Source organism: Zootoca vivipara, chromosome 11, assembly GCF_965207765.1.
Source record: "Zootoca vivipara chromosome 11, rZooViv2.hap1.1, whole genome shotgun sequence".
NCBI lineage: Eukaryota > Metazoa > Chordata > Lepidosauria > Squamata > Lacertidae > Zootoca > Zootoca vivipara.
The window spans coordinates 38,782,629-38,803,301 of record NC_142594.1 but is presented as its reverse complement, the minus strand read 5'-3'; positions in this window follow the sequence as shown (position 1 = coordinate 38,803,301).

Sequence of the window (20,673 nt, the reverse complement as noted above, 5' to 3'; positions counted from 1 at the left end):
AACATGTTTTGTAGCAACATCTAACACAATGTAAGCTAGAAACCAGAATTCTTCAATGTAACAATAATATTATTTAAATAAATTTTAGTATCTCCTTTATACTTGTTATTGAGTTTATTTGTTTTAAGCCACCCTGAACAATTTTGGAGACATAATATACATTTATTAGATAAATGGATGAACAATTGTGACATTGTGTTTGCATTTTAAGAGGCCAGTGTCCAGGAGAGTTCTGTGGCAACAGATTAAAAAAATGTTTCCTTACACGGAAAAATGTATTTTCACCTTCCCTAGGGTTACCACTAGGTTCACCGTGACACTAGGTTTTTAAAAAAGGAGAAACACCACCAGTTTAGCAAATACATTATATTCTGCCTCCAAAATTGTTCAAATGAGATTTAATCATGTAGGGAACTGAGGGTATTAACGTAGTGAAATCATGTGTTGAAATACCCCAACTTCCCTACATGTTTAGTGCCCAGTCTGCATCTGAAAACCAAGTCCATGCAAATGGGCTTGCCCCATATATACCAGGAATATAAATGGCTCTGTCGTATTCATGCTAGAGTCTCTGGGTTACTTAACAGCCTTTCATCTCTGCACTCTCTCACTGCGACATGTGTTGAAAATCTGAGGTTTTCAGTTGTTCGTTTGTTGGCAGATCTAATGAACGACATCTGGTATATATGCCAAAAGTTGAACAAGGGTGAGAAAGGAGAGAAGGATAATTCATTTCATGTAACTGTAGCTTTTGACCACAGAATGAATCGTCTTAGGGAAATATACCCATCTTACTTGGAAACCTTCTATGGATCAGTAGGAAAAACACAGTGGCCTCCTCTGTGATCTTCTACATGTGTTGACTCATAACACTTCCTCAAGCCTGTCTTCTCCCAGTATGAAGTTCAGCCTTGTTCCCCTCAAGAAAGGTTAATTAACAACAGCCACATGGCATAAGCACAGCAAGAATAATTATATTAAACAATGATGGCACATGCCTTGCTTAAACTTGCACCAATAGCAAAGCATGCATGACTCAAGGTAAATGCTGTAGTTATAAATTTCATAACAATTTTAATGCCATAATAGTAAATTGGATCATGGGAAGTAGCACCAATGGCATCAAATGCAAATGAAGGCTAATTTATTCATTTGTTAAAAATTCTTGACCACCTTTCTCAAATTGCGGCACATTTTAAGATGTAAACACAATAGCCGAAATATAAATAGTACAGTAAACTGCACCATGTATTGAAGTCTTTTTAAGATAACCAAATTTTTTAGCTTAATTGATTGTCAAACTCATTTCACTGAACATCTACAAACTGGAGGTAAAATTCAGACATGGATGCACTTACAAAGTATACATTCCAAACCTATGCTAAAACGTAGGGCTATTAATCCAGAGAACTCTGTGATAATGTGATATATAGTAGCCCCTGCTCCATACCACATAACAAATCACTTAAAAACAAAACAGAGACTATCAAAAGAAACAATATTAGCAGGCACATCAGTATTCAGCCTATCCCACTAATTCTTCAACAGCTGAATCCCCCTTCAGATGCTACCTTGTCTACCATTGACCCATGCCACCCCATGCATTTCCCTGCTGGTGCCTAATAAAGGAGCTGAATGACATGATGTCATAACACATGGTATTTCTCCACTCTTAATTCAGTGGTTGCCAGTATGGCACCTGTGGATTAGATGATGCTCTCGAGGTCTCCCTCTAGTTCTCATAAGACCTTGGAGTCCTTTCCCCATGTCTTTGTCATGACATGAGATGGTGAGAGTGGTTATCTTCTCTTCTGGAAAGAACAAAGAGTGGAAGAAGGAAGTTGGAAGAGTGGCCCTCTTTCCCATTTATCCTTTCATCTCTGCATTTCAATGCTCAGATTCATTCTACTGGATCCAACTTTTACCCAGGTGGCTTTGAAAAGCAAAGTATGTATTGGGTGTCTTCCCTTTCTGTGTCTCTGATGGGATGGCAGATCTGAGAAGATGGAAATGAAGTAGCCAGAGGGTAGCACTTGCTCAAAAAACCAAATGTATTGACAGGCCTAAAAAATTTTGGCGACACCTGCCTAATTCTTGCCTCCCATTTGCAAGGAGTGAGGAAATGCTGAATAGAATGGTGGATTTCTTGCTAGACACTACAGGAAAGAAATATGTGGCAGACAAGAATCATCAGCAGCTACACAATGCCTGTAATGTCTAGGTAGGGCATGAGTATCTTAAGCTCTCAGCTGTCTCAGGTCCTGCTCCAAGAAAAAAGAGGTGGGGGGGAAATCTGGCACCAAATGGGATGGGGACTGGTTAAACTACTTCAGCAAAGAGCCTTTCCCCATCTTCCCATAATGATATTAAGCCTGAACTACTTGCAAAGGGAAAAAAATGTCTTCTGGGACAGGCACTTGAACAGGGTTATTAAGTAGTCCTTGAAAGCAAGAGCATTACAGAATTGTAGATTCCTGCACTGCTTGGTGATTCCTGCAGACATCCCACTGGATTTCCTGCATCCACAGCCAATTCTGCTTCCCTTTGGTTCTTTGATTTCAGCATTTCAATCTATCTTACTTGTCTAATGTTTGTAGCATCTGGTGACTAGAACAGAGTTACCGGGGGGCCGGGGTGTGAGATTTCACACTGAATATTCTTCCGTGTTCCGCAAGAGTTTTACAAAGCAACTCATGATTTGGTTCAAATTGGGGAGAGTCAGGAGGTGTAGCTTGTGGGTTTCATTAAGGGACTCCTGCATTTCCCCCCCAGCCCCACAACACTTGGAGCACTGAATGTGATGTTTAGTTATATTTCAAGGTGGGAGTGGTTTCTGCAAATGTTAAACTTCTGCCATTCAAGCCACCCACCTACATTGTCTTACAAAACAGTGAACTGCACAATCTCAGCTCTTAGCAGTTAGGTTTCATTGGATTTCACGGGGTTTCTAGAGCTATCCAATGTCTGTAGCATTAGCAGTTGTTTTCCAGGGACATTTTACGTTTAAATCATCCCTTCATTATAATCTGCACTTCATTTGCCGATGGGAGTGATTCTGGGTTCCACAGTGCTGCATTATGAATCATTTCCTGCCTCCTCTAACCTTTTAACAATCATCTCTCCTTTCTCATCCAAATGTTCTCCTTATATATATATTTCTAGGTAATATAATACAGCTTGACTAAAATTCACAAATGTGTAAATACATATTCCTAGTCTATCATAATAAGTGTGTTCCCAGAATTTTCCATTGGCAATCTACTATTTCAGGTTTATGTGTTTTTGATTAGTTTCAGCTAATTTTCCTTAATTTTTTTGCTGGCACACTGCTACTTTAATGGCATTTTTGAATTTTTATTAATGCTTGCCACAAGTCGTACTATTTCCAGATGTCCAGATGCCATTGGAGTAAAAGAAACAAGACGACCAGCAATGCTGCGTTTAGAGCAGCAAAAGAACACGTCTGATGCTGCGATGACCAAAACTTTCATTTTCTTTACAATGACCCATTGTTCTTCCTTCTGCTTCTTACATATGACCATGTTTCAGGTTTGCAAAGTATGCAGAGCAGCTAAATACTTCTGTAGGAAAAATAGGCAGTGCATTTAAATATATACTGTTAAACACCTACAGGTGGCATGGGTGTTAAGTCTCGTTGATTTCAATGGAATTAGCCTCAATGTCACACACTATGTTTTGGAATGATAACAAACTGATCTGACTCGTTAACAAAACCCATGATGCACATTTTCTCCAAATGGACTTTTGAATTTTACAAGTGTGAATATGAGGAAGAGCCACATGTTACCAATTTGCACATTTGCCTCACTTCAGAGGCTTAATGACTCCCCAGTGCTGCAAAAATGCGATCCAGCCCTTAGGTTGATTTCATAAGCTTATAAAACATTTGAATGTGATTTAAAAATAAATAAATGAATGACTACAACTTTAAACAGCATGCAGCACGGAATGGAGTTATTATCACCAACCCATATTCTATTCCTGAAAACATGAAGGATGAAATTTATAACTTTTAGGCCCCACAACAAGTAGACATGCACAGTTTCCCCTTCCCTTAACTTTCTGTCCTATAGCCAATCCAAGTATCTGATCCTCCCAAAGATGTGGGTGTGTAATAAAATCTTTGTACACTACAACATTAATGTTTAAACATTGCAGGTACATTGCGCACCATGTTAAGATTGTGGCTGAAGTAAATGCCATCTTTTAACAAACTAAAGGAAACAGATAAACTACACACAGTCGTTTTGTTTGTTGACATCAAACACCGAAATCAGCTTCTAACCCAAATGACATTACTTTAATTCAATACAGAAGAAAAGAGCATAAGGAGCTTTGGTTTTAATCCTGTTAAAATGCTAACTTTACCGTTTTTCTTGCCAACAAACACCCTGTCTGATGGATGACCCTGATAACTTTCTCAGTGACCAGGTTTTTGAGAATAATAGGTACAATTCTATTACATGCTCCTCCTGAAGTTTCAACCAGGGGTAGGTGCAAAATTGAGACACCAGTAAGTTGGCAGGAGATGAGTGGTTTTCAGAGGAAAAGTTTGGGAGAGAAGAAGAGGGGCAGGCCAATGAACAGATTACATCTGGAGAAGGCAACAAGCAATATCAACCATGGATGAATTAAAAGAGGGTTTGAGAATTCTCACCAAAGCCACCATAACTCGGGAGAGGTCAGTGTGTGAGAAAACTGTTAGCCATTTGGAGAAAGTAGGTCAAAATGAATCTATAGGGGTCAGCAAACTTTTTCAGCAGGGGGCCAGTCCACTGTCCCTCAGACTTTGAAAAAAAAATGAATGAATTCCTATGCCCCACAAATAATCCAGAGATGCATTTGAAATAAAAGGACACATTCTACTCAAGTAAAAACGCCAGGCAGGCCCCACAAATAACCCAGAGATGCATTTGAAATAAAAGGACACATTCTACTCATGTAAAAACATGCTGATTCCTGGACCGTCCGCGGGCCAGATTTAGAAGGCGTTTGGGCCGCATCCGGCCCCCGGGCCTTAGTTTGGGGTCCCTGGTCTATCTAGCCAACGTAAACTATTGTAATGTAGCTAGGACTGTCTTAGTTCAATCTAAAAGCCCAAATGTTAGTCTCCAGCTGTTACATTCGGATCCCAAAACTAGTATCTCAATTTTAATAGAGACCTTGTACTGCAGATATATGGTTTTTAATAAACAGCTCCTAAAGCTATTGGTCTAGGCTTCAGGCTTCTGAATGAAAAACTCACTTCAATGCTGAAGTGTACTCTGGGTTATGGATTTTACTCCTAACTCAAACCCTGGGACTTGCCCTTTGTAAACAAGGTACTCTCTGCTTAAATAATTTCCCCGTTTACTTTTTTTATTTTTTTGCAAGTCTACTGGCCTTCTGCTTAGTGCATTGCCTTTCAGCACAGCAAGAGGTCTGTTTGTGTGGGTGAAATAAGAGATTTGTCCGGACAGCCAGAGTTCACTTTCTGCTGAAGATGGGAACATTATAGGTTCATAAATTGTTTCCTACATATTGAATTGGTCTAGCCATAAGACTGCCTTTCTAGATGGTTTTTAAATTTTTGTCAATAATTCTTTTCCTTTTGCTTCCACCCCAGACCCATTGTGAGACCAGACCAGACCACAGCACAGCCTGCCTCTATCAAGCTGAGGGAGGGACGGGACAATTTCTTTGTCATGCTCATAAACAGGAGCCTGCATTTCAGATGGAGGACATTGCTGACTAGTGACCTAGAGCCATTTCCTGACAGACTTTGTGTCTGTGAGAAAGCAACGTGGCTTTATTTATTTAAAATATGTTAAACGTGATATCTGGGCAGAATGCAATAATAAAATTTAAAACTACAGCAATACAATAATAAATACAAAGAGATTAAAAACACAGCCCAACAATCACAGCACAAGCATTCAAAACATGTAATAAAGGTCTCTTCCAGATGACCTATTTAATGACCATTCTGCACAAAGCATATACGGAGGTTAGGTTGTATTTGGTCTTTATTGAGCATTTATTCTGAATTGTTTGTGGGCAGGTTACATGGCAATGAATGTTCGCCGTGATTAGGATTGCCAGACTCAATAGAGGACAGGACGTCTGTGCCTTTAATTGCCCTGCTCTCTTTTGAGTCTGGAAACCTTAAAGAGAAACCAGCAGACCCTTTGTTTAATTTCCAAGCAAAGGGTGTGTTGGTTTCTCTTTAAGGTTTCCAGACTCAAAAGAGAGCAGGGCAATTAAAGGCACAGAAGTCCTGCCCACTATTGAGTCTGGCAACCCTAGCCATGATTTGCTTGTCGACTGTTTATAGGTCTTCCCATTAGTCATTCATTCTATGCTATTCGGTGCTTCAGAGTTCGCAGACCAACCCTGCATTACAAAGATGTCTGCAAACATGACATGAAAGCTGACAACTTCAACCCTGCCATGTGGGAATCCCTTGCGGACAACCGCAGTGCCTGGAGGCAGGCCGTGTATCCAGAGGAGGAATGACCGCTAGGAGCAGCACAGAGGGAAGAAATGCTATGGTGCAACTGCAGCAGCACAGCCAGGCACCTTCATCTGCCCCAGCTGCACCAAAGCATGTCTCTCCTGTACCGATCTCTACAGTCACAGCAGGTGCTGCAATCTTCCAACAGATTGACTTCAATCCCAAAAGCACACTCCTCCATTGTTTCCTGACATAGATGGATGCCAACCATTTCCTAACCAGAAAAAAATGTGGGGTTGTTGTTTTTTTTAAGTGAATTTCTTGCAGTAGGGTGACAGAATACTTTAATCCACTTTAATTGTGCAAACCTAAATTTCCCACTTTGTCCTTGAATCCCTCCTTGGCGATTCCCTCCAAGGCAGCTTGGCGGCTCCCTAAATCCTGGTAAAAGTCTGCTGGAAAGGGGAAGCTTTCAAATAATTGAAGAACAAAATTGGTGCTGGTCAAATAGCCAAAAGAAGGCAAATTTGGGGTGCCATTGTGAAATAGGTCCTATGGGTGTAGATCTTAATGCAAAGGTAGGTATGGGAGACAGTTTCTTATTCTTTTTTTTTTTTGTATAATTTTTATTAAATTTTCTGTTTTATAATTTAGAATACTCATACATCCTTAAGATACCAATGACTTCCCTTCTTCTCTTTCCATGGTTCATTTTACATATCATAAATCCCTGCATATTTTACAAAAAAATATACCATTCAGTATTCCATCATTGCATCCATCAAAACTTATTTACACTATTGCTTTTGTCTTAATGCTGCCAGCGTTTTCTGCTGTACACAATTATTTCCCATATATCCAATAATCTTCTTTAAACGTATGTTCTTCTTGTTCTCTTATTCTATATGTTAAGTATGCAAGTTGTGCATATTCTGTCAACTTAAGCTGCCATTCTTCTTTAGTTGGGACCTCGCTCCATTTTTGGGCTAACAAGACACAGGCTGCAGTAGCAGCATACATAAATAACCTCTCTTTTTTTGACACCTGGGAATTTCAGTCTGAATTATCCCCAACAGAAAGGACTCTGGGGTGTTTTTTTTGGGGGGGGGTACTTTTAAACATTCTTTTCCCATTCATTATGGATCATTTCCAGTACTCTTTTACCCTTTTACAAGTCCACCACATATGAAAGAACGTTTCCTCCACCTCTTTGTGGGAGACACAGTTTCAGATATCTCCGTCCCAAGATGTTCAGGGCTTTATAAATCACTACGAGTGTCCTGAGGTGCAGGTCCAGGAGGATTCAATGACCAGCCAGCGTGAGTGGAGTCAGTCCAGGGCCTGAGGACACTAAACTGCAAAAGCTGAAGCATGTAGGTCAGTGGTTCACCACACAATCTTGCCCACAAACCCCAAGACTCCTCAGTTCAAACTGCAGCAGCTCCTGACCATTGTAGAGTATGGGGAGTAGAATCTTCATCAGTGATAAATGGTGGTGGGCCTTGGTGATATCACAAACACGCCCTTTACTACTGTATTTTCATTGGTGGAATGTTGCAGAGCATGTGACAAGTGACATGGGCATAGCCAAGATGGGCAGGGGGGCAGCTGACCCTCCTATGTCAAGTAAAACAAAAACAAACAATACAGTGGTACCTCGGTTTACGAACTTAATCCATTCCGGAAGTCTGTTCTTAAATTGAAACCGTTCTTAAATCAAGGGGAACTTTCCCTAATGAGGCCTCCCACCGCCGGTGCCCTCCCACCATTTGGCTTCCATTCTTAGACCGAGGCAAACCAAAACACTACTTCCGGTTTTGTGGCGTTTGTAAACCAAATCGTTCTTAAACCGGATTGTTCTTAAACCGAGGTACCACTGTACTTAACTAACTGACCAATCACATCAGTTCTGGCCCCCCTAACAAAGCCCTGCCCCTCCCCAACAAAAAACTTGGCTCTGCCCATGATAGGTGACCAGCTGAAGCTGAGGGGGGGGAGAGAGAGAGAGAGAGAGAGAGAGAGAGAGAGAGAGAGAGAGAGAGAATTGCTAGAGGCTGTTCATATTCAAGAAAAGGGCAACCATGTGGAAGATGGACCCAATCCAAGCCACTCATTCACTTTTTTGAAGGGAACACCAACTAGAAATAGAAGTTTCTTTACCAAGCATATCAAAAGGAAGCGGGGGGGGGGAGGTCTATCAAAGCACCCAGGATATTAACGTCTGTGGGTTAACAAAATGTAGCTCTGTGAAAGCCAAATGCCAAAATCATGGAGTTATATTTTTGTCTGACCTTGATTTTAGCGTTTTCTTACTCAGCACGGTTCACTTCATATTTGTTTTGTTTTAAAGTCTGGAATATTTTGCATTTCACCTTAATAGTTCCACTCTGTTTGAAATGTTTATATAGCGTGATTTACTACAATATGGATGTGTAATTATGTGATGATTAGACAAAACATTTCTGACAAGAAAGGAAAACAGTAGTTAATAATGTTTTCCATCTGTCTGGTAGAACTTCACTGAAAAGGCAGCCCCTTTGCATGGACCAAAGACCAAGGTTACACCTAGATGAGAGCACGGTAGAAGCAGTAATGCCTCCATAAATTCATTCTGATCGCTGCTCACACATTTTTGGAAAGCATTACCATCTGTTTTGCAGATAAATATTACAATAATTAATGTCAGCACATGTTTACATTACAGAATCTTAGAAGATTTCCTCCCTTTCCTCTGCAGAAATAAAGATGCCTTTTAAATGACTGGAATGAAACGCACCATCGTTATTAGGTAAAACGAGTGTGTGTCAATAATGGCTCCTTTTATTACACAACTTTGAGACATTTTGAAGTTTCTGTTCTCCATTTAGGGCAGAATTCTTGGCTGTCTTTATTGTACCTAGACCAAAAAAAGAGCTGAAAACCTGCAGATCTAGCAACAAAGACTATGCCATCTGTGACCCTGTGACCCCACATTGGCAAATATTTTGCACACACACCTCCCCAAAAAAACACCTCTGGAAGTATTCATTCAAAACTCAAGTCCCCCTAGGGGACATGATAGGTGTTGTTGCTTCTAGGGGGTTCAATCGGGAAGCCTTGGGGACTGCTCTCTCCCTCCCCCCTGATCAGAGGGGGGAATGTACATAATGTTGCATGCCACCCCAGTCTCCAAGCAGTGAGATATTCCAGGGCTTCCAGACGCTTACTGAGGCTTTGTGTTTCCTCCGTCTCCTGAGGCACAGCAGAAACTGTAAATATGGTATATTACACATAACTACAACCTGAGCCACAGCTGTGGGTGGCGCGGTGGTCTAAACCATGGAGCCTAGAGCGCTTGCCGATCAGAAGGTTGGCGGTTCAAACCCTGAGCTCCTGTTGCTCGGTCCCAGCTCCTGCCAACCTAGCAGTTCGAAAGCACGTCAAGCACAAGTAGATAACTAGGTACCACTCCAGCGGGAAGGTTAACGGCGTTTCTATGAGCTGCTCTGGTTTGCCAGAAGCGGCTTAGTCATGCTGGCCACATGACCCGGAAGCTGTCTGCGGACAAATGCTGGCTCCCTCGGCCAATAAAGCGAGATGAGCGCCGCAACCCCAGAGTCGTCCGCGACTGGACCTAATGGTCAGGGGTACCTTTACAACCTGGGCCTACAATAGAGGGGTTCACAGCATTGACACCCCCAAACGGATCTTGCTTCTCCCATACCTTGGATTCCAGCAGAAAACAGGCATGGTTCTCTCTCTAGCTAGCTGCTTTATTTGTGTCATTTCACCACAAACCATCAACTCTAAGCTCAGGCTTCATCTTCTTGTCATCACACACAAAGCCCCTTTCCTTTCGTTTCCCTTAATGGCCCATCACCCAGGCAATCGCCTCCACAGGAAGCTAGGGTCGCTCATATTTTAACAATTGCTGGGTCCAGGGCATGCAGCCTCCCCCCCCCCAAAAAAGCAACTCTAAACAATATGCTTCCAGCTGGGGCACTGGGAGCACAGCCTGATGCCAGAGAGCCAATCTGGTGCCGCTGGCTGATATATAGATTCCTAGATAGTGCTTTTGCTGTCTGATTGACTTGTCACTGAGGAGGGCATTCCCTGCCAACTGATGCAAGCCATATTCACCAGAGCATCTCAAACACACGTAACTTATCATTGCAGTACAGTGGTACCTCTACTTACGAATAACTCTACTTACAAATGTTTCTACTTACGAATGGAGCTCCGTCCGCCATCTTGGATGCTGTTTAGATAGGATTTTTTCTACTTACGAATTTTTAGATAGGGTTGCTTCTACTTACGATTTTTCTCTCTCAATGCATTCCTATGGGATTTGACTTACAAATTTTTTCGACTTACAAATGTGCGTTCGGAACGCATTAAATTCGTAAGTAGAGGTACCACTGTACACACTCTTCCAGTTTCTCCATTATTGAGTCTCCAGACCTATCTATGAGATGCTGTGGAAGGGACCATTTTAAGAAGGAAAAGCGCCATTTAGGAGAATTATTGGGGATGCAGTCACACACACAGATTTTCTTGGAGTGACATGGTGCCCAGTATCTCCAGCCATCTCAATGGTTCTTGAATAATTATTGTTATGAACATTGAAATTGGTCAAAAGCATTAGTATGCATGCCAAAAGTGTAGGCTTCCTTGCTTAAAATAACAGTGGCTGCTTGTCCTGTGTTAATAGCTTTGCTACAGTATAAGCACAATATTGGGGGAAGCTTACGGAGACGAATGCTGCCAGCTGAAAATAATTTAACTCATTCGGTTTTAGTTACAGTACTTGTATCTTCCTTTTAAAATGCTTTAATCTTCTTTTATGCTCTTATGTCTTTTTATACTGCTATTTGCAAAATGCTTTGCATAGGCTCTCTCTCTCTCTCTCTCTCTCTCTCTCTCTCTCTGTGTGTGTGTGTGTGTGTGTGTGTGTGTGTGTGTGTGAGAGAGAGAGAGAGAGAGAGAGAGAGAGAGAGAGAGAGAGAGAGAGAGAGAGAGAGAGAGTTACTATCATAATTATGACCTGTTTGGTTAATATTAAATGTTAATATTAAATATTTGACAATACAGTATTGCTCTAGGTATTACTGGGGTGGGGGTCAGGTTCTTTCCTAATGTTTTAACCTTGAATGCATCTAACAGATGACCTTTGGGCCTTACTGAAACCGCACATACAGCTGAAAGGTTAAGTAATGCCCTTAGTAGGAACACAAGAATTTAAGACGACCCTGCTTTTTCCAGGGCTGGATTAACCATTAAGCAGAATAAGCACATGCTTAGGGCATCAAGGGAAGGGGGACACCACAGAAATTTTCCATGGCCAAATTTTTAACATTAATGGTCACAAATTGCTCAGCCAAGGTGGAAAACTGGGGAGCCATATTCCGGGGCCGCACACCTGTGCTAGTCATGTGACCCATGCAAGACCACTGCTCCCCCAAAAGCACTTTTTGGGGGGGTGAGATCATACCACCCCAAATCATCATTGTACTCTTGCATGAAAAAAATGGAATGTCCCAGTTTTCTGGGGACAGTTGAGAGGTCCGAGAGAAGGTTCTGCGCATGTGTGTAGAAATTGCCTATGGTGCAAGGACACAATTTACATTTCTTGCTCTATCCACCTTTGCTCCTGGCCCCAACCCACTACTGTCATGTGGCCCCCTGAAGGTTGCCCAGAAGGGAATGCGGCCCTCAGAAGGGAAAGGCTTCCGTGCCCCTCCTAGAAGCCATCCAGATAAGTAGGGACTTTGTACGGACACTCTTGGACCAGAAAGGAATCAGCCAGAGATTGGTTCTTGCCACTGAGGTGCCTGATGCAGCTTTTTAAGACTACTTGCACTTATAAAGTCATAATACAGCGGTACCTTGGTTCTCGAACATAAACCGTTCCAGAAGCCCAATCGGCTTCAGAAATGTTCGAAAACCGAGGCATGGCTTCCCATTGGTTGCAAGAGCTTCTTGCACTCAGTGGAAGCCGCGTCTAGTGATGTTAAATTCTCGAGAATAATTTTTGGAGATTATCAAGAATATTCTTGATTAACGAGGTGTGTACATTTAAAGCAGATGACACAGAATTTACAGTTTGCGGAGTATATTCTCCAGAGAATTTTCTAGCGGAGAATATTCTCACCTTACCTCACTAGCTGCGTTGCACATTCAGGTTCTGATAAATATTTGAAAATGGAAGGATTTACTTCCAGGTTTTCGGTGTTCGAGAACCGAAATGTACGACAACAGAGGCATTCGGGAACCGAGGTACCACTGTCATCTAATTTAGCCCTGAGAGGCCTTTAGCCATAAGACAGCAGTACTGCTTTATATGGAGAGGAGGGGGAAACTAGAAATATTTTGGAAAAGGATTTTCCAAATACAACAAAGGGGCTTAAGGGACAGGTCTTTGCATTGGTGTCCACGGACCTGGGCAGTGGCACCGTAAGTACAGTAGAGCCTATTTATCTGTAAGAACAGAAGCCTATTTGGGGGAAACTGATCACTTGAGGAACAGTTTATTCCAAGGGGTGAGGAAGGAGTTGATTTATTATTTCTTCAGTTCTTCCTTTATTGCTTTTCTTCAAGCGGGTTGAGTGTGAGCATGCATTTCTATCGCTCCATTTTCTCATATATGCTTAAGGGCTGGCATTCAATATGTTCCAGATGCAGAAATACGTGTCTTGACAGTCTCGAAACAGAACTATTTTATGTTTAGTATTTAATAACCTTCTCTTTGTCCCAGTGAAAATAAGTCACGGCTGAACTTCTCTGTCTCCACCGTTGATATTTTGTGCACCTGTTAGGAGACTTGCCATTTGAAACCTTTGTCTACTGAGAAGAGGTGGAATGAATTTTTTCATCTAATGAGGTTTTGCTTACATCTCCTATCCCTTCGGTAAACTCCCTGCACTGTTAGTCCCACCTTTCATACCAGGGATGCAGATATTTCCTGGGGCTCATGGTGTGGTTTACTGGTGCCTCAGGCTTCTCTGTCAAGCTTTTTCTTATTATTATTTTGCAAGAGTAACACAGATAAAGCCTTTTGTTGAATTGGGTCTAGATTTAGGTCTCTCTAGAGAGAGTTAAATCTAATAACGCTACTCGTCAGTGCCGTAATTGTGGCCAATAGATTTTCCTGGATGGCTTCCACTGTGGATTCAACCCAGACAAAGGCCATGAGTAGCCATCCGATTTTCCATTAAGGTAATTGTCAATGTGATTGTTTGCAGGGAGGAGATGCACCATACGTGTTTCCACTGGAAAAATGATAGCTGCAGAGAGATTATGCAAAGAACTGTACAGGAGGAAAAAAACTTTTTGTAGTAAACACAAAGTTTACTGTCACTCTGACAAAACCCAGGAGCAAACCTATGTTCCTAATAGTTCTTTACTGCCACCTGCCGGCTTCTCTTGCATAGAAAAAAAAATACATAAAGACATACACCAGCCTTTCCCAACCTGGTGCCCACGACCCTGAGATCAAGAGTCTCAGGCTGAGCTATCCCTCCAGATATTTTGGACTACAAATCCCAAGGGTTCCCTGCCAACGTGACCAACAGTCAGGGATGACGGGAGTTATAGTTCAACATTTGAAGAGTGCCAGGTTGGGAAAGACTGATATATATTATTCAGGCCAGGGATTCTCAGGGCCAAACTTGACTACGTTTGTGGTAAAACCCCACCTTTACCTTCCCTACTACCTGATTTCACTTCTCCGTTTGCAGGTGGCAGAAATGGAAGGACTAGTTCAATATTGTTAAACAAAAACAGGAGGCACAAAGCAAAATTAAAGTTTAGGGTGTTGCTTACTGGTACCATGCAGTGTTTTTTGTCTTTTTGTTGCTTGCTACATTTTCTTCCCCCTAGAATGGTCCTAGAGCCATGGTTCCCAACGTGGGGGACACGCCCCATAGGAGGGCAATTTGATTTGGGGGGGGGGCAATTCGAGAATGAGTTACTAACAGCAAATGGCCTTTTAGGCTTCCTCCGCGTGAATAGGAGTTCACTTTTTGAATAATATGAATTATATGTCCGGGGGGGGGGGGGAAGAGAGAGAGATCAGGATTTTAGAGCTGCTTAGTTGGGGCTGGCCAAAAAAAGGTTGGGAAGCACTGTCCTGGAGTGATACTACAGCATGCAATTAGAGTTGTCGCAGGTAAAAAAAATAGTGGTGGCTGCTAGTAGTGTCAGACCTTGGGCTTCAAAATTTCAGCAGTGCCCTGTGCGAAGCCAAAAATTCTATGCCCGCCCCCACTTTGCACCATCCATTGTTTGTCATTGTTGCAGTGCCCTTTCAGCTCCGTGCCCAGAACTGTTTGCGCTCTTTCGGCAGAGGCAAATTTCCTTGTCTTAGATTTCAGTGCAAAAGGTGAACATGCCCACAATTTTCCGTGCATCCTTTTGTCTAGAATCATGTCTATATGCAAGTATGCATATTCTAAAACTTGAAGGATTTATGTGCTGGATCATCCATACCATATTTTGAAGGATTTCAATATTCTTTGGCTAGCTCCTGTCCACATGCTGCCTCACTATAATTTTTGCATTGCAGGGTAGCTATTAAAAATGTGCTTCATATTATTCCCTTTTCAGGAAGCCTCTAGTTCCTATCAGATTGTAGTTACATGAAAAACACATTGCTCTGCTCTTAAGGACAAACACTGCATCTTTGTTGTGAAACACGTTGTATATACCACTGAGACAGCTGCTATACTCTTCAAAACACCACACTGCTGTCCAACAGATAAAATATAAAAGAAATGATGTCACCTAATAATATGGCTTTTAAAGGTCTCTTGTCACGTGGTATGGAGAGGGGGAGCAGGAAACAATGGACACTGAATGTGTTTAAGCACATTCACATATAGAATGGTGGAAAAGAGATTATGGTTCAGCTGAGTTCAGCATTACACCTACAGATACACAATGGCTGCCAACTGTTTTTCCTGTGTTGCTCAACTACTTGGATTTAATTACTGTGCTACTAAGTGGATGGGCAGGGAAGATACAACGTAACACTCCCTCTCCCTCTCTCTCCCTCTCTCTGTGTGTGTGTGTGTTTGTAAACCCTTCCATTTATGAAGGCACATACAGTGGTACCGTTCGGGAAGACCGTTCGAGTTCCAAAATGTTCAAAAACCAGAAACTCAAAACAGAAGCCGCGTTTCCTGTTCGACTTCTGAGGCGTGTTCGAAAACCAGCGTTCGAGTTCCGAAACGTTAGTCAATGGAGATGTCAGAAAATCGAGGTACCACACAAATGTAAACACACAAATATAAGAGCTAAATGCAGGGCTTTTTTTTCAGCCAGAACTCACTGGATCTCAGTTCTGGCACCTCTCTTTGCCAAGTCTTAAGACAGCCCACATCACCCAGCACTGGAATCATTTGAAATAAGAATTGGCACCTCTTTTTCTAGAAGAATAGCACTTCTTGCTGCACACCTGGGTGTTACTTCAGAAAAATGTCATCGCTGGCCTAACTGGACCCATGCTTAGGCCCCCAGGCTGGAAGTTACTCACTGCTGTCCTAAGGGCTGGCTCAAGAGGTGCTGGATGCTGCGAAAAGACTGCTGGAAATGCTGGCTTCACACACCTGGGCTTACCCTGTAGCTTGTCCTAACACGTGGGCAGAGGCTGCTAAAAAGTGTTCACACAATCTTGAAAAGGGTGTCGGTGATGTCCTGGTTCATACACTACAATTCTCAAAATCAACACAAATTACTGAGTTAGCTCATGAGGACTCTCTTCCTTATGTAGTCAGGGGTTTAGTGGAACAGTCGCAAGCCTATTCGCGTCAACAAGAAAAAATGGCTGGGAAAATGCCTTTTAGATTGTGCAGTAACTCTCATCGGAGTCCATGCATTGAGAGTGATAGGTAATTCATCATCTCCAGTGACCATTAATAAATAACTCTTTGACAAATAAATCGGCATCTGTAGGAAGATTCAGTTTTGCTATAAAAAAAAGTAACATTCACTCATTTGAATATAATAATAATAATAATAATAATATACATTTATTGTCATTGTACAACCTTTGTACAATTAAATTAATATTATGATTAAGGGACCAGTGCATAGTTTCCAATTATCTACTGGGGCATGGGTGGGGTTGGGGAGGATGCAGACATTTGAAAACTACTCAAACTATTTCAGTGTATCTGAAGAAGTGTGCATGCACACGAAAGCTCATACCAAAATAAAAAACTTAGTTGGTCTTTAAGGTGTTGCTGGAATGAAATTTTTTTATTTTGTTTTGACTACAAAAACATTGTGTGTTGCATCAACAGGGGTCTAGGGAGTTAACCAGCAGCAAAGTGAGACTTGGTTCATTTTCTATGAAAATTAGTCCCTTTCGCTTTACAATGTGCTTGCTGAACTAAACAAGACACCATTCATGCAACTAGAAACTGCACACATGGCTTTTTAAAAGGAAACATCAGGCGATAGCTCAGTTAGCTAGAGGGTGGTGCTGATAATGCCAAGGTGGCAGGTTCGATACTCATAAGGAACAGCTGCATATTCCTGCATTGCAGGGGGTTGGACTAGATGATCCTCAGGAGCCCCTTCCAACTCTAGGATTCTACATGGAGAGCCAGATAAGGATTCTGGTTGCAGGCGTAGGGAGCTTTAACCCAGAGGTCGGCAACCTAAGGCCCATGGGCCCCAAGCAGCCCACGGGGGTTGTTTAACCGCCCCCCGAGCCGCCCCCGAACCGAGCCTCCTGCTTGGCAAGTCCCCGTGCGCCGCGCTAAACCAGTGTGGCGCGGGGACTCACTTTCGCAGCGCCAAAAACCGCATCTGCGCAAAGGCAGAAAATTGTGGGCGTGCACGCAATCCAGCCCACGGAGGGCTCTCCACTGGAGTGAACCAGCCCAGGCAAGGTAAACCTTGCCGACCCCTGCTTTAACCCTTTGCACCCCTGATGTTCCAGTCTCTGACTTATGCTATCTGCATTTTAAGAAAAGCTCCCGTTCATGGCAATGGAAACTTTTCTTGAAATGCAGATAGCAGTCACAGAGGACTGATCAGGACCACAGTAGGAGACAAAGGGCCAAACTCCCTTAGATTAGCACCAGAGCCCCAATCCAGATTGGAGTCCTTGCATGATGAGTGCTTTTGGTGGATGCCGTGAAAGAAGACTAATTATTATTTAAAATAGTGGTAGTGGAAAGTAATTTAAATATTCTCTCCTCTCCTCACCACACCTCTCTCCCCTTTCCTTATGTGGTGAGCCTTGCTCTCCAGATGTTTTAGACCAGGCACCCCCAAACTTTGGCCCTCCAGATGTTTTAGACCACAATTCCCATCTTCCCCGACCACTGGTCCTGTTAGCTAGGGATCATGGGAGTTGTAGGCCAAAACATCTGGAGGGCCCGCAGTTTGGGGATGCCTGTTTTAGACTACAACTCCCTTCAGCCCCAGCAAGCATGGGCAACAGGTATGGAAAATGGGAGTTGTTGTAGTCTAAAGCGCTTGGAGGGCACCAGGTTGGGAAATATTTCCCTGTACATTTGTCATCTCCACATCTCAGCTGGGTTCACACAACACAGCCAACCATAGTTAATGGGCTGCTGTGAATGCACAGATGGCTCCCACTTCCTCCTCTATCTTTTGTGGCCCTACAGCTCCTGTTCTATTGCATTTTTATTGTTATTCTGTAACTGTAACAATGTTTCATTTGTGTTGGATGGTTGTTTTAGTGTTTTATTAAGTAAAGTCATCCTATGCCCCAAAAGGGAGAAATGGAAGGATAAAACATTGAATAAATGAAATAGAGCAAGCAAAAGCAACAGAGCACGATGCCTGGCTTAGTGTTTTGTGTGAAACATGGACCATAGCTTGCTTCTCTCAAAACAGACCACTATTTGAAACACAGATTTGGCTTAACGTTCCTGGTTTGTTTAAGTGAAACCACGATCCCCGGTTCAGATGTAGTGCTAAGCTACTCGTACGTGCTGTGGAAGGAGAAAAGCAGAAGTAATCTCTATGTTCACGGTAAACCATTAAATATGGTTTAACCCTGATATGCAAACTGAGCCACTGTGTTCCTATGATTAAGTTGGACCTAAATTCAAAGATTTAAGATGTTTGGCTTCTTTCCCACTCATTCTGAGTGTTTTCTGTAAGTATTCTTCTTTGACTTGAATCCTTAGCCTAAACTTTAAACAAGCAAGGCGGACCCTGCCAACCACATTCTTACACACAAGCAAATGTCCATTAACTCTAATCAGAGTTCCAAGAAGAAAATACATCTCTCCTAGAGACATGAAAATAGTTTCATGTCTAAACTCTAAAGAAATATTGAAGAGATGTTATCGGGGAGAACAACGTATGGTGCAACGTTTTACGTAAACAAAGCACTGTGCACAAAGCACTGTGCACTGTGCACTGTGGCTGCGATCTCGGGGGGGGGGGGGAAGCATTCCTCTTTTCTTTAAAGTGGCTAATAATGATTTAAAACCAAAGCATAGTTTTGTAATAGAATGTGCATATTAGCTTGCTTTGTTTTTTCTGTGCAGCGCATACATTATTTAGTCGTGTTCTTTATTGTTTCGGGACTTCTGCCAATTAATAATTAGAAATAAAAAAGAATTATTATAAAATAAAATATTAGCCATCTATTCCACCAAGGTATAGCTAAGTGGTGCAATCAATCATTCCCAGTGACCCTTTCAATGGTAACCTTCGCCAGTCTGATAATTTAACAATCACCCGACAGTCTAATAATTCCTTGCTCAAATGCCCAACATGCTTTCAGCAGTAACTTTTTTTCCAGCGGCATATTATGGATTCTCTTCTGGAAAACTATTGAACGCAATATACCTTCCGACCTTTGGAACCGTGTCAGGAATTTTGGAAATGTCTGGTTAAGCCATTTTTATTTCCAAAGTCACTCTGAAAAAAATTACTTATCTACCTATCTTTTCTGCTTCTCTCATGGTAAAATCCCAGAGAGGGATCACAAATCTGAAATGTTGCACATGAAGTCAAATCCTAAGCATGATTACTTAGAAGAAAGACCTGCGGTGTCTCACTTACTTCTTTGTTGGCCAAAATATACCGCCAGCATTCAGAAAACATTGTGGCAGCAAACAGAACAAACAGTAGCATGACATTCATGTGTACGTAATTGGTGATTCATTTATGCTCAGGGTGCTTCTCACCACACCTTGCTTCGTGTTAACATCTTGCCTGAGAACTTGAAAACTTGCCACATTTTTGTCGTTTTTAAAAATTGATCCTAATAAAGGCATTACCTATGTGTAGACTTTTGAGTCAGCTATCTTTGCTGTTTATGCTTTTTATGCTTAGGACTGTTGCCTCAAACCTGCATGTTTGCTATTGATCCACAAATGTTCTAATGGTATTTACCATAACGAACATAGTGTTGCCTGAAGGATGCTCTGCACAGATGCCAGGTACTTGCAGCCAATCATCCATGCAGACGTATATTTCAGATCCTAGAGATCTTACACTTCATGAAGCTGATGGTATAATAATATAGTAGCTGCAGTAAAAGTGCTTACTATTCAAAGTGGATCATTTCTAAAGCCCCATCTTTGCCAAAATAGCAATCAAATCTAACTTCCTGCACAGTTCTAATGCTGCTGCCTTGGACGCCTTTGGGACAAAGAGCAGATATACCTCTGGTAAATAAATGAATAAATTTGCTCATGGTAGCTTGCTCCTTAGTAAGTCTGGTTAGGGTTAGGGACTACAGTGGTGCCTCGCAAGAAGAATTTAATTTGTTTCGCGAGTCAATTCATTTTGCGAAAAATTCGCCTTGCGAATCGCGGTTTCTCATAGAAATGCATTGGAATTTCTTTTTTTGCCCATAGAAACGCATTAATTGAATTTCAATGCATTCCTATGGGAAACCGCGACTCGCAAGACGATTTTTTTCGCAAAACGAATTCGTCTTGCGAGTCACCATCAGATCGCGAGACGAATTCGTCTTGCGAAAAATCTGTCTTGTAGGGCATTCGTCTTGTGAGGTACCACTGTACTCAGTTTTCTCTCTGCTCAAGTGATATATATATAGATATAGATACACACACACACACACACAGTATATAGATAGATGATAGATAGATAGATAGATAGATAGATAGATAGATAGATAGATAGATAGATATAGATAGATAGATAGATAGATAGATAGAACTATCTTGTGTGAATGATTTCACATGAAATAAGCCATGGGTACAAGAAACTAGAATTTGTCA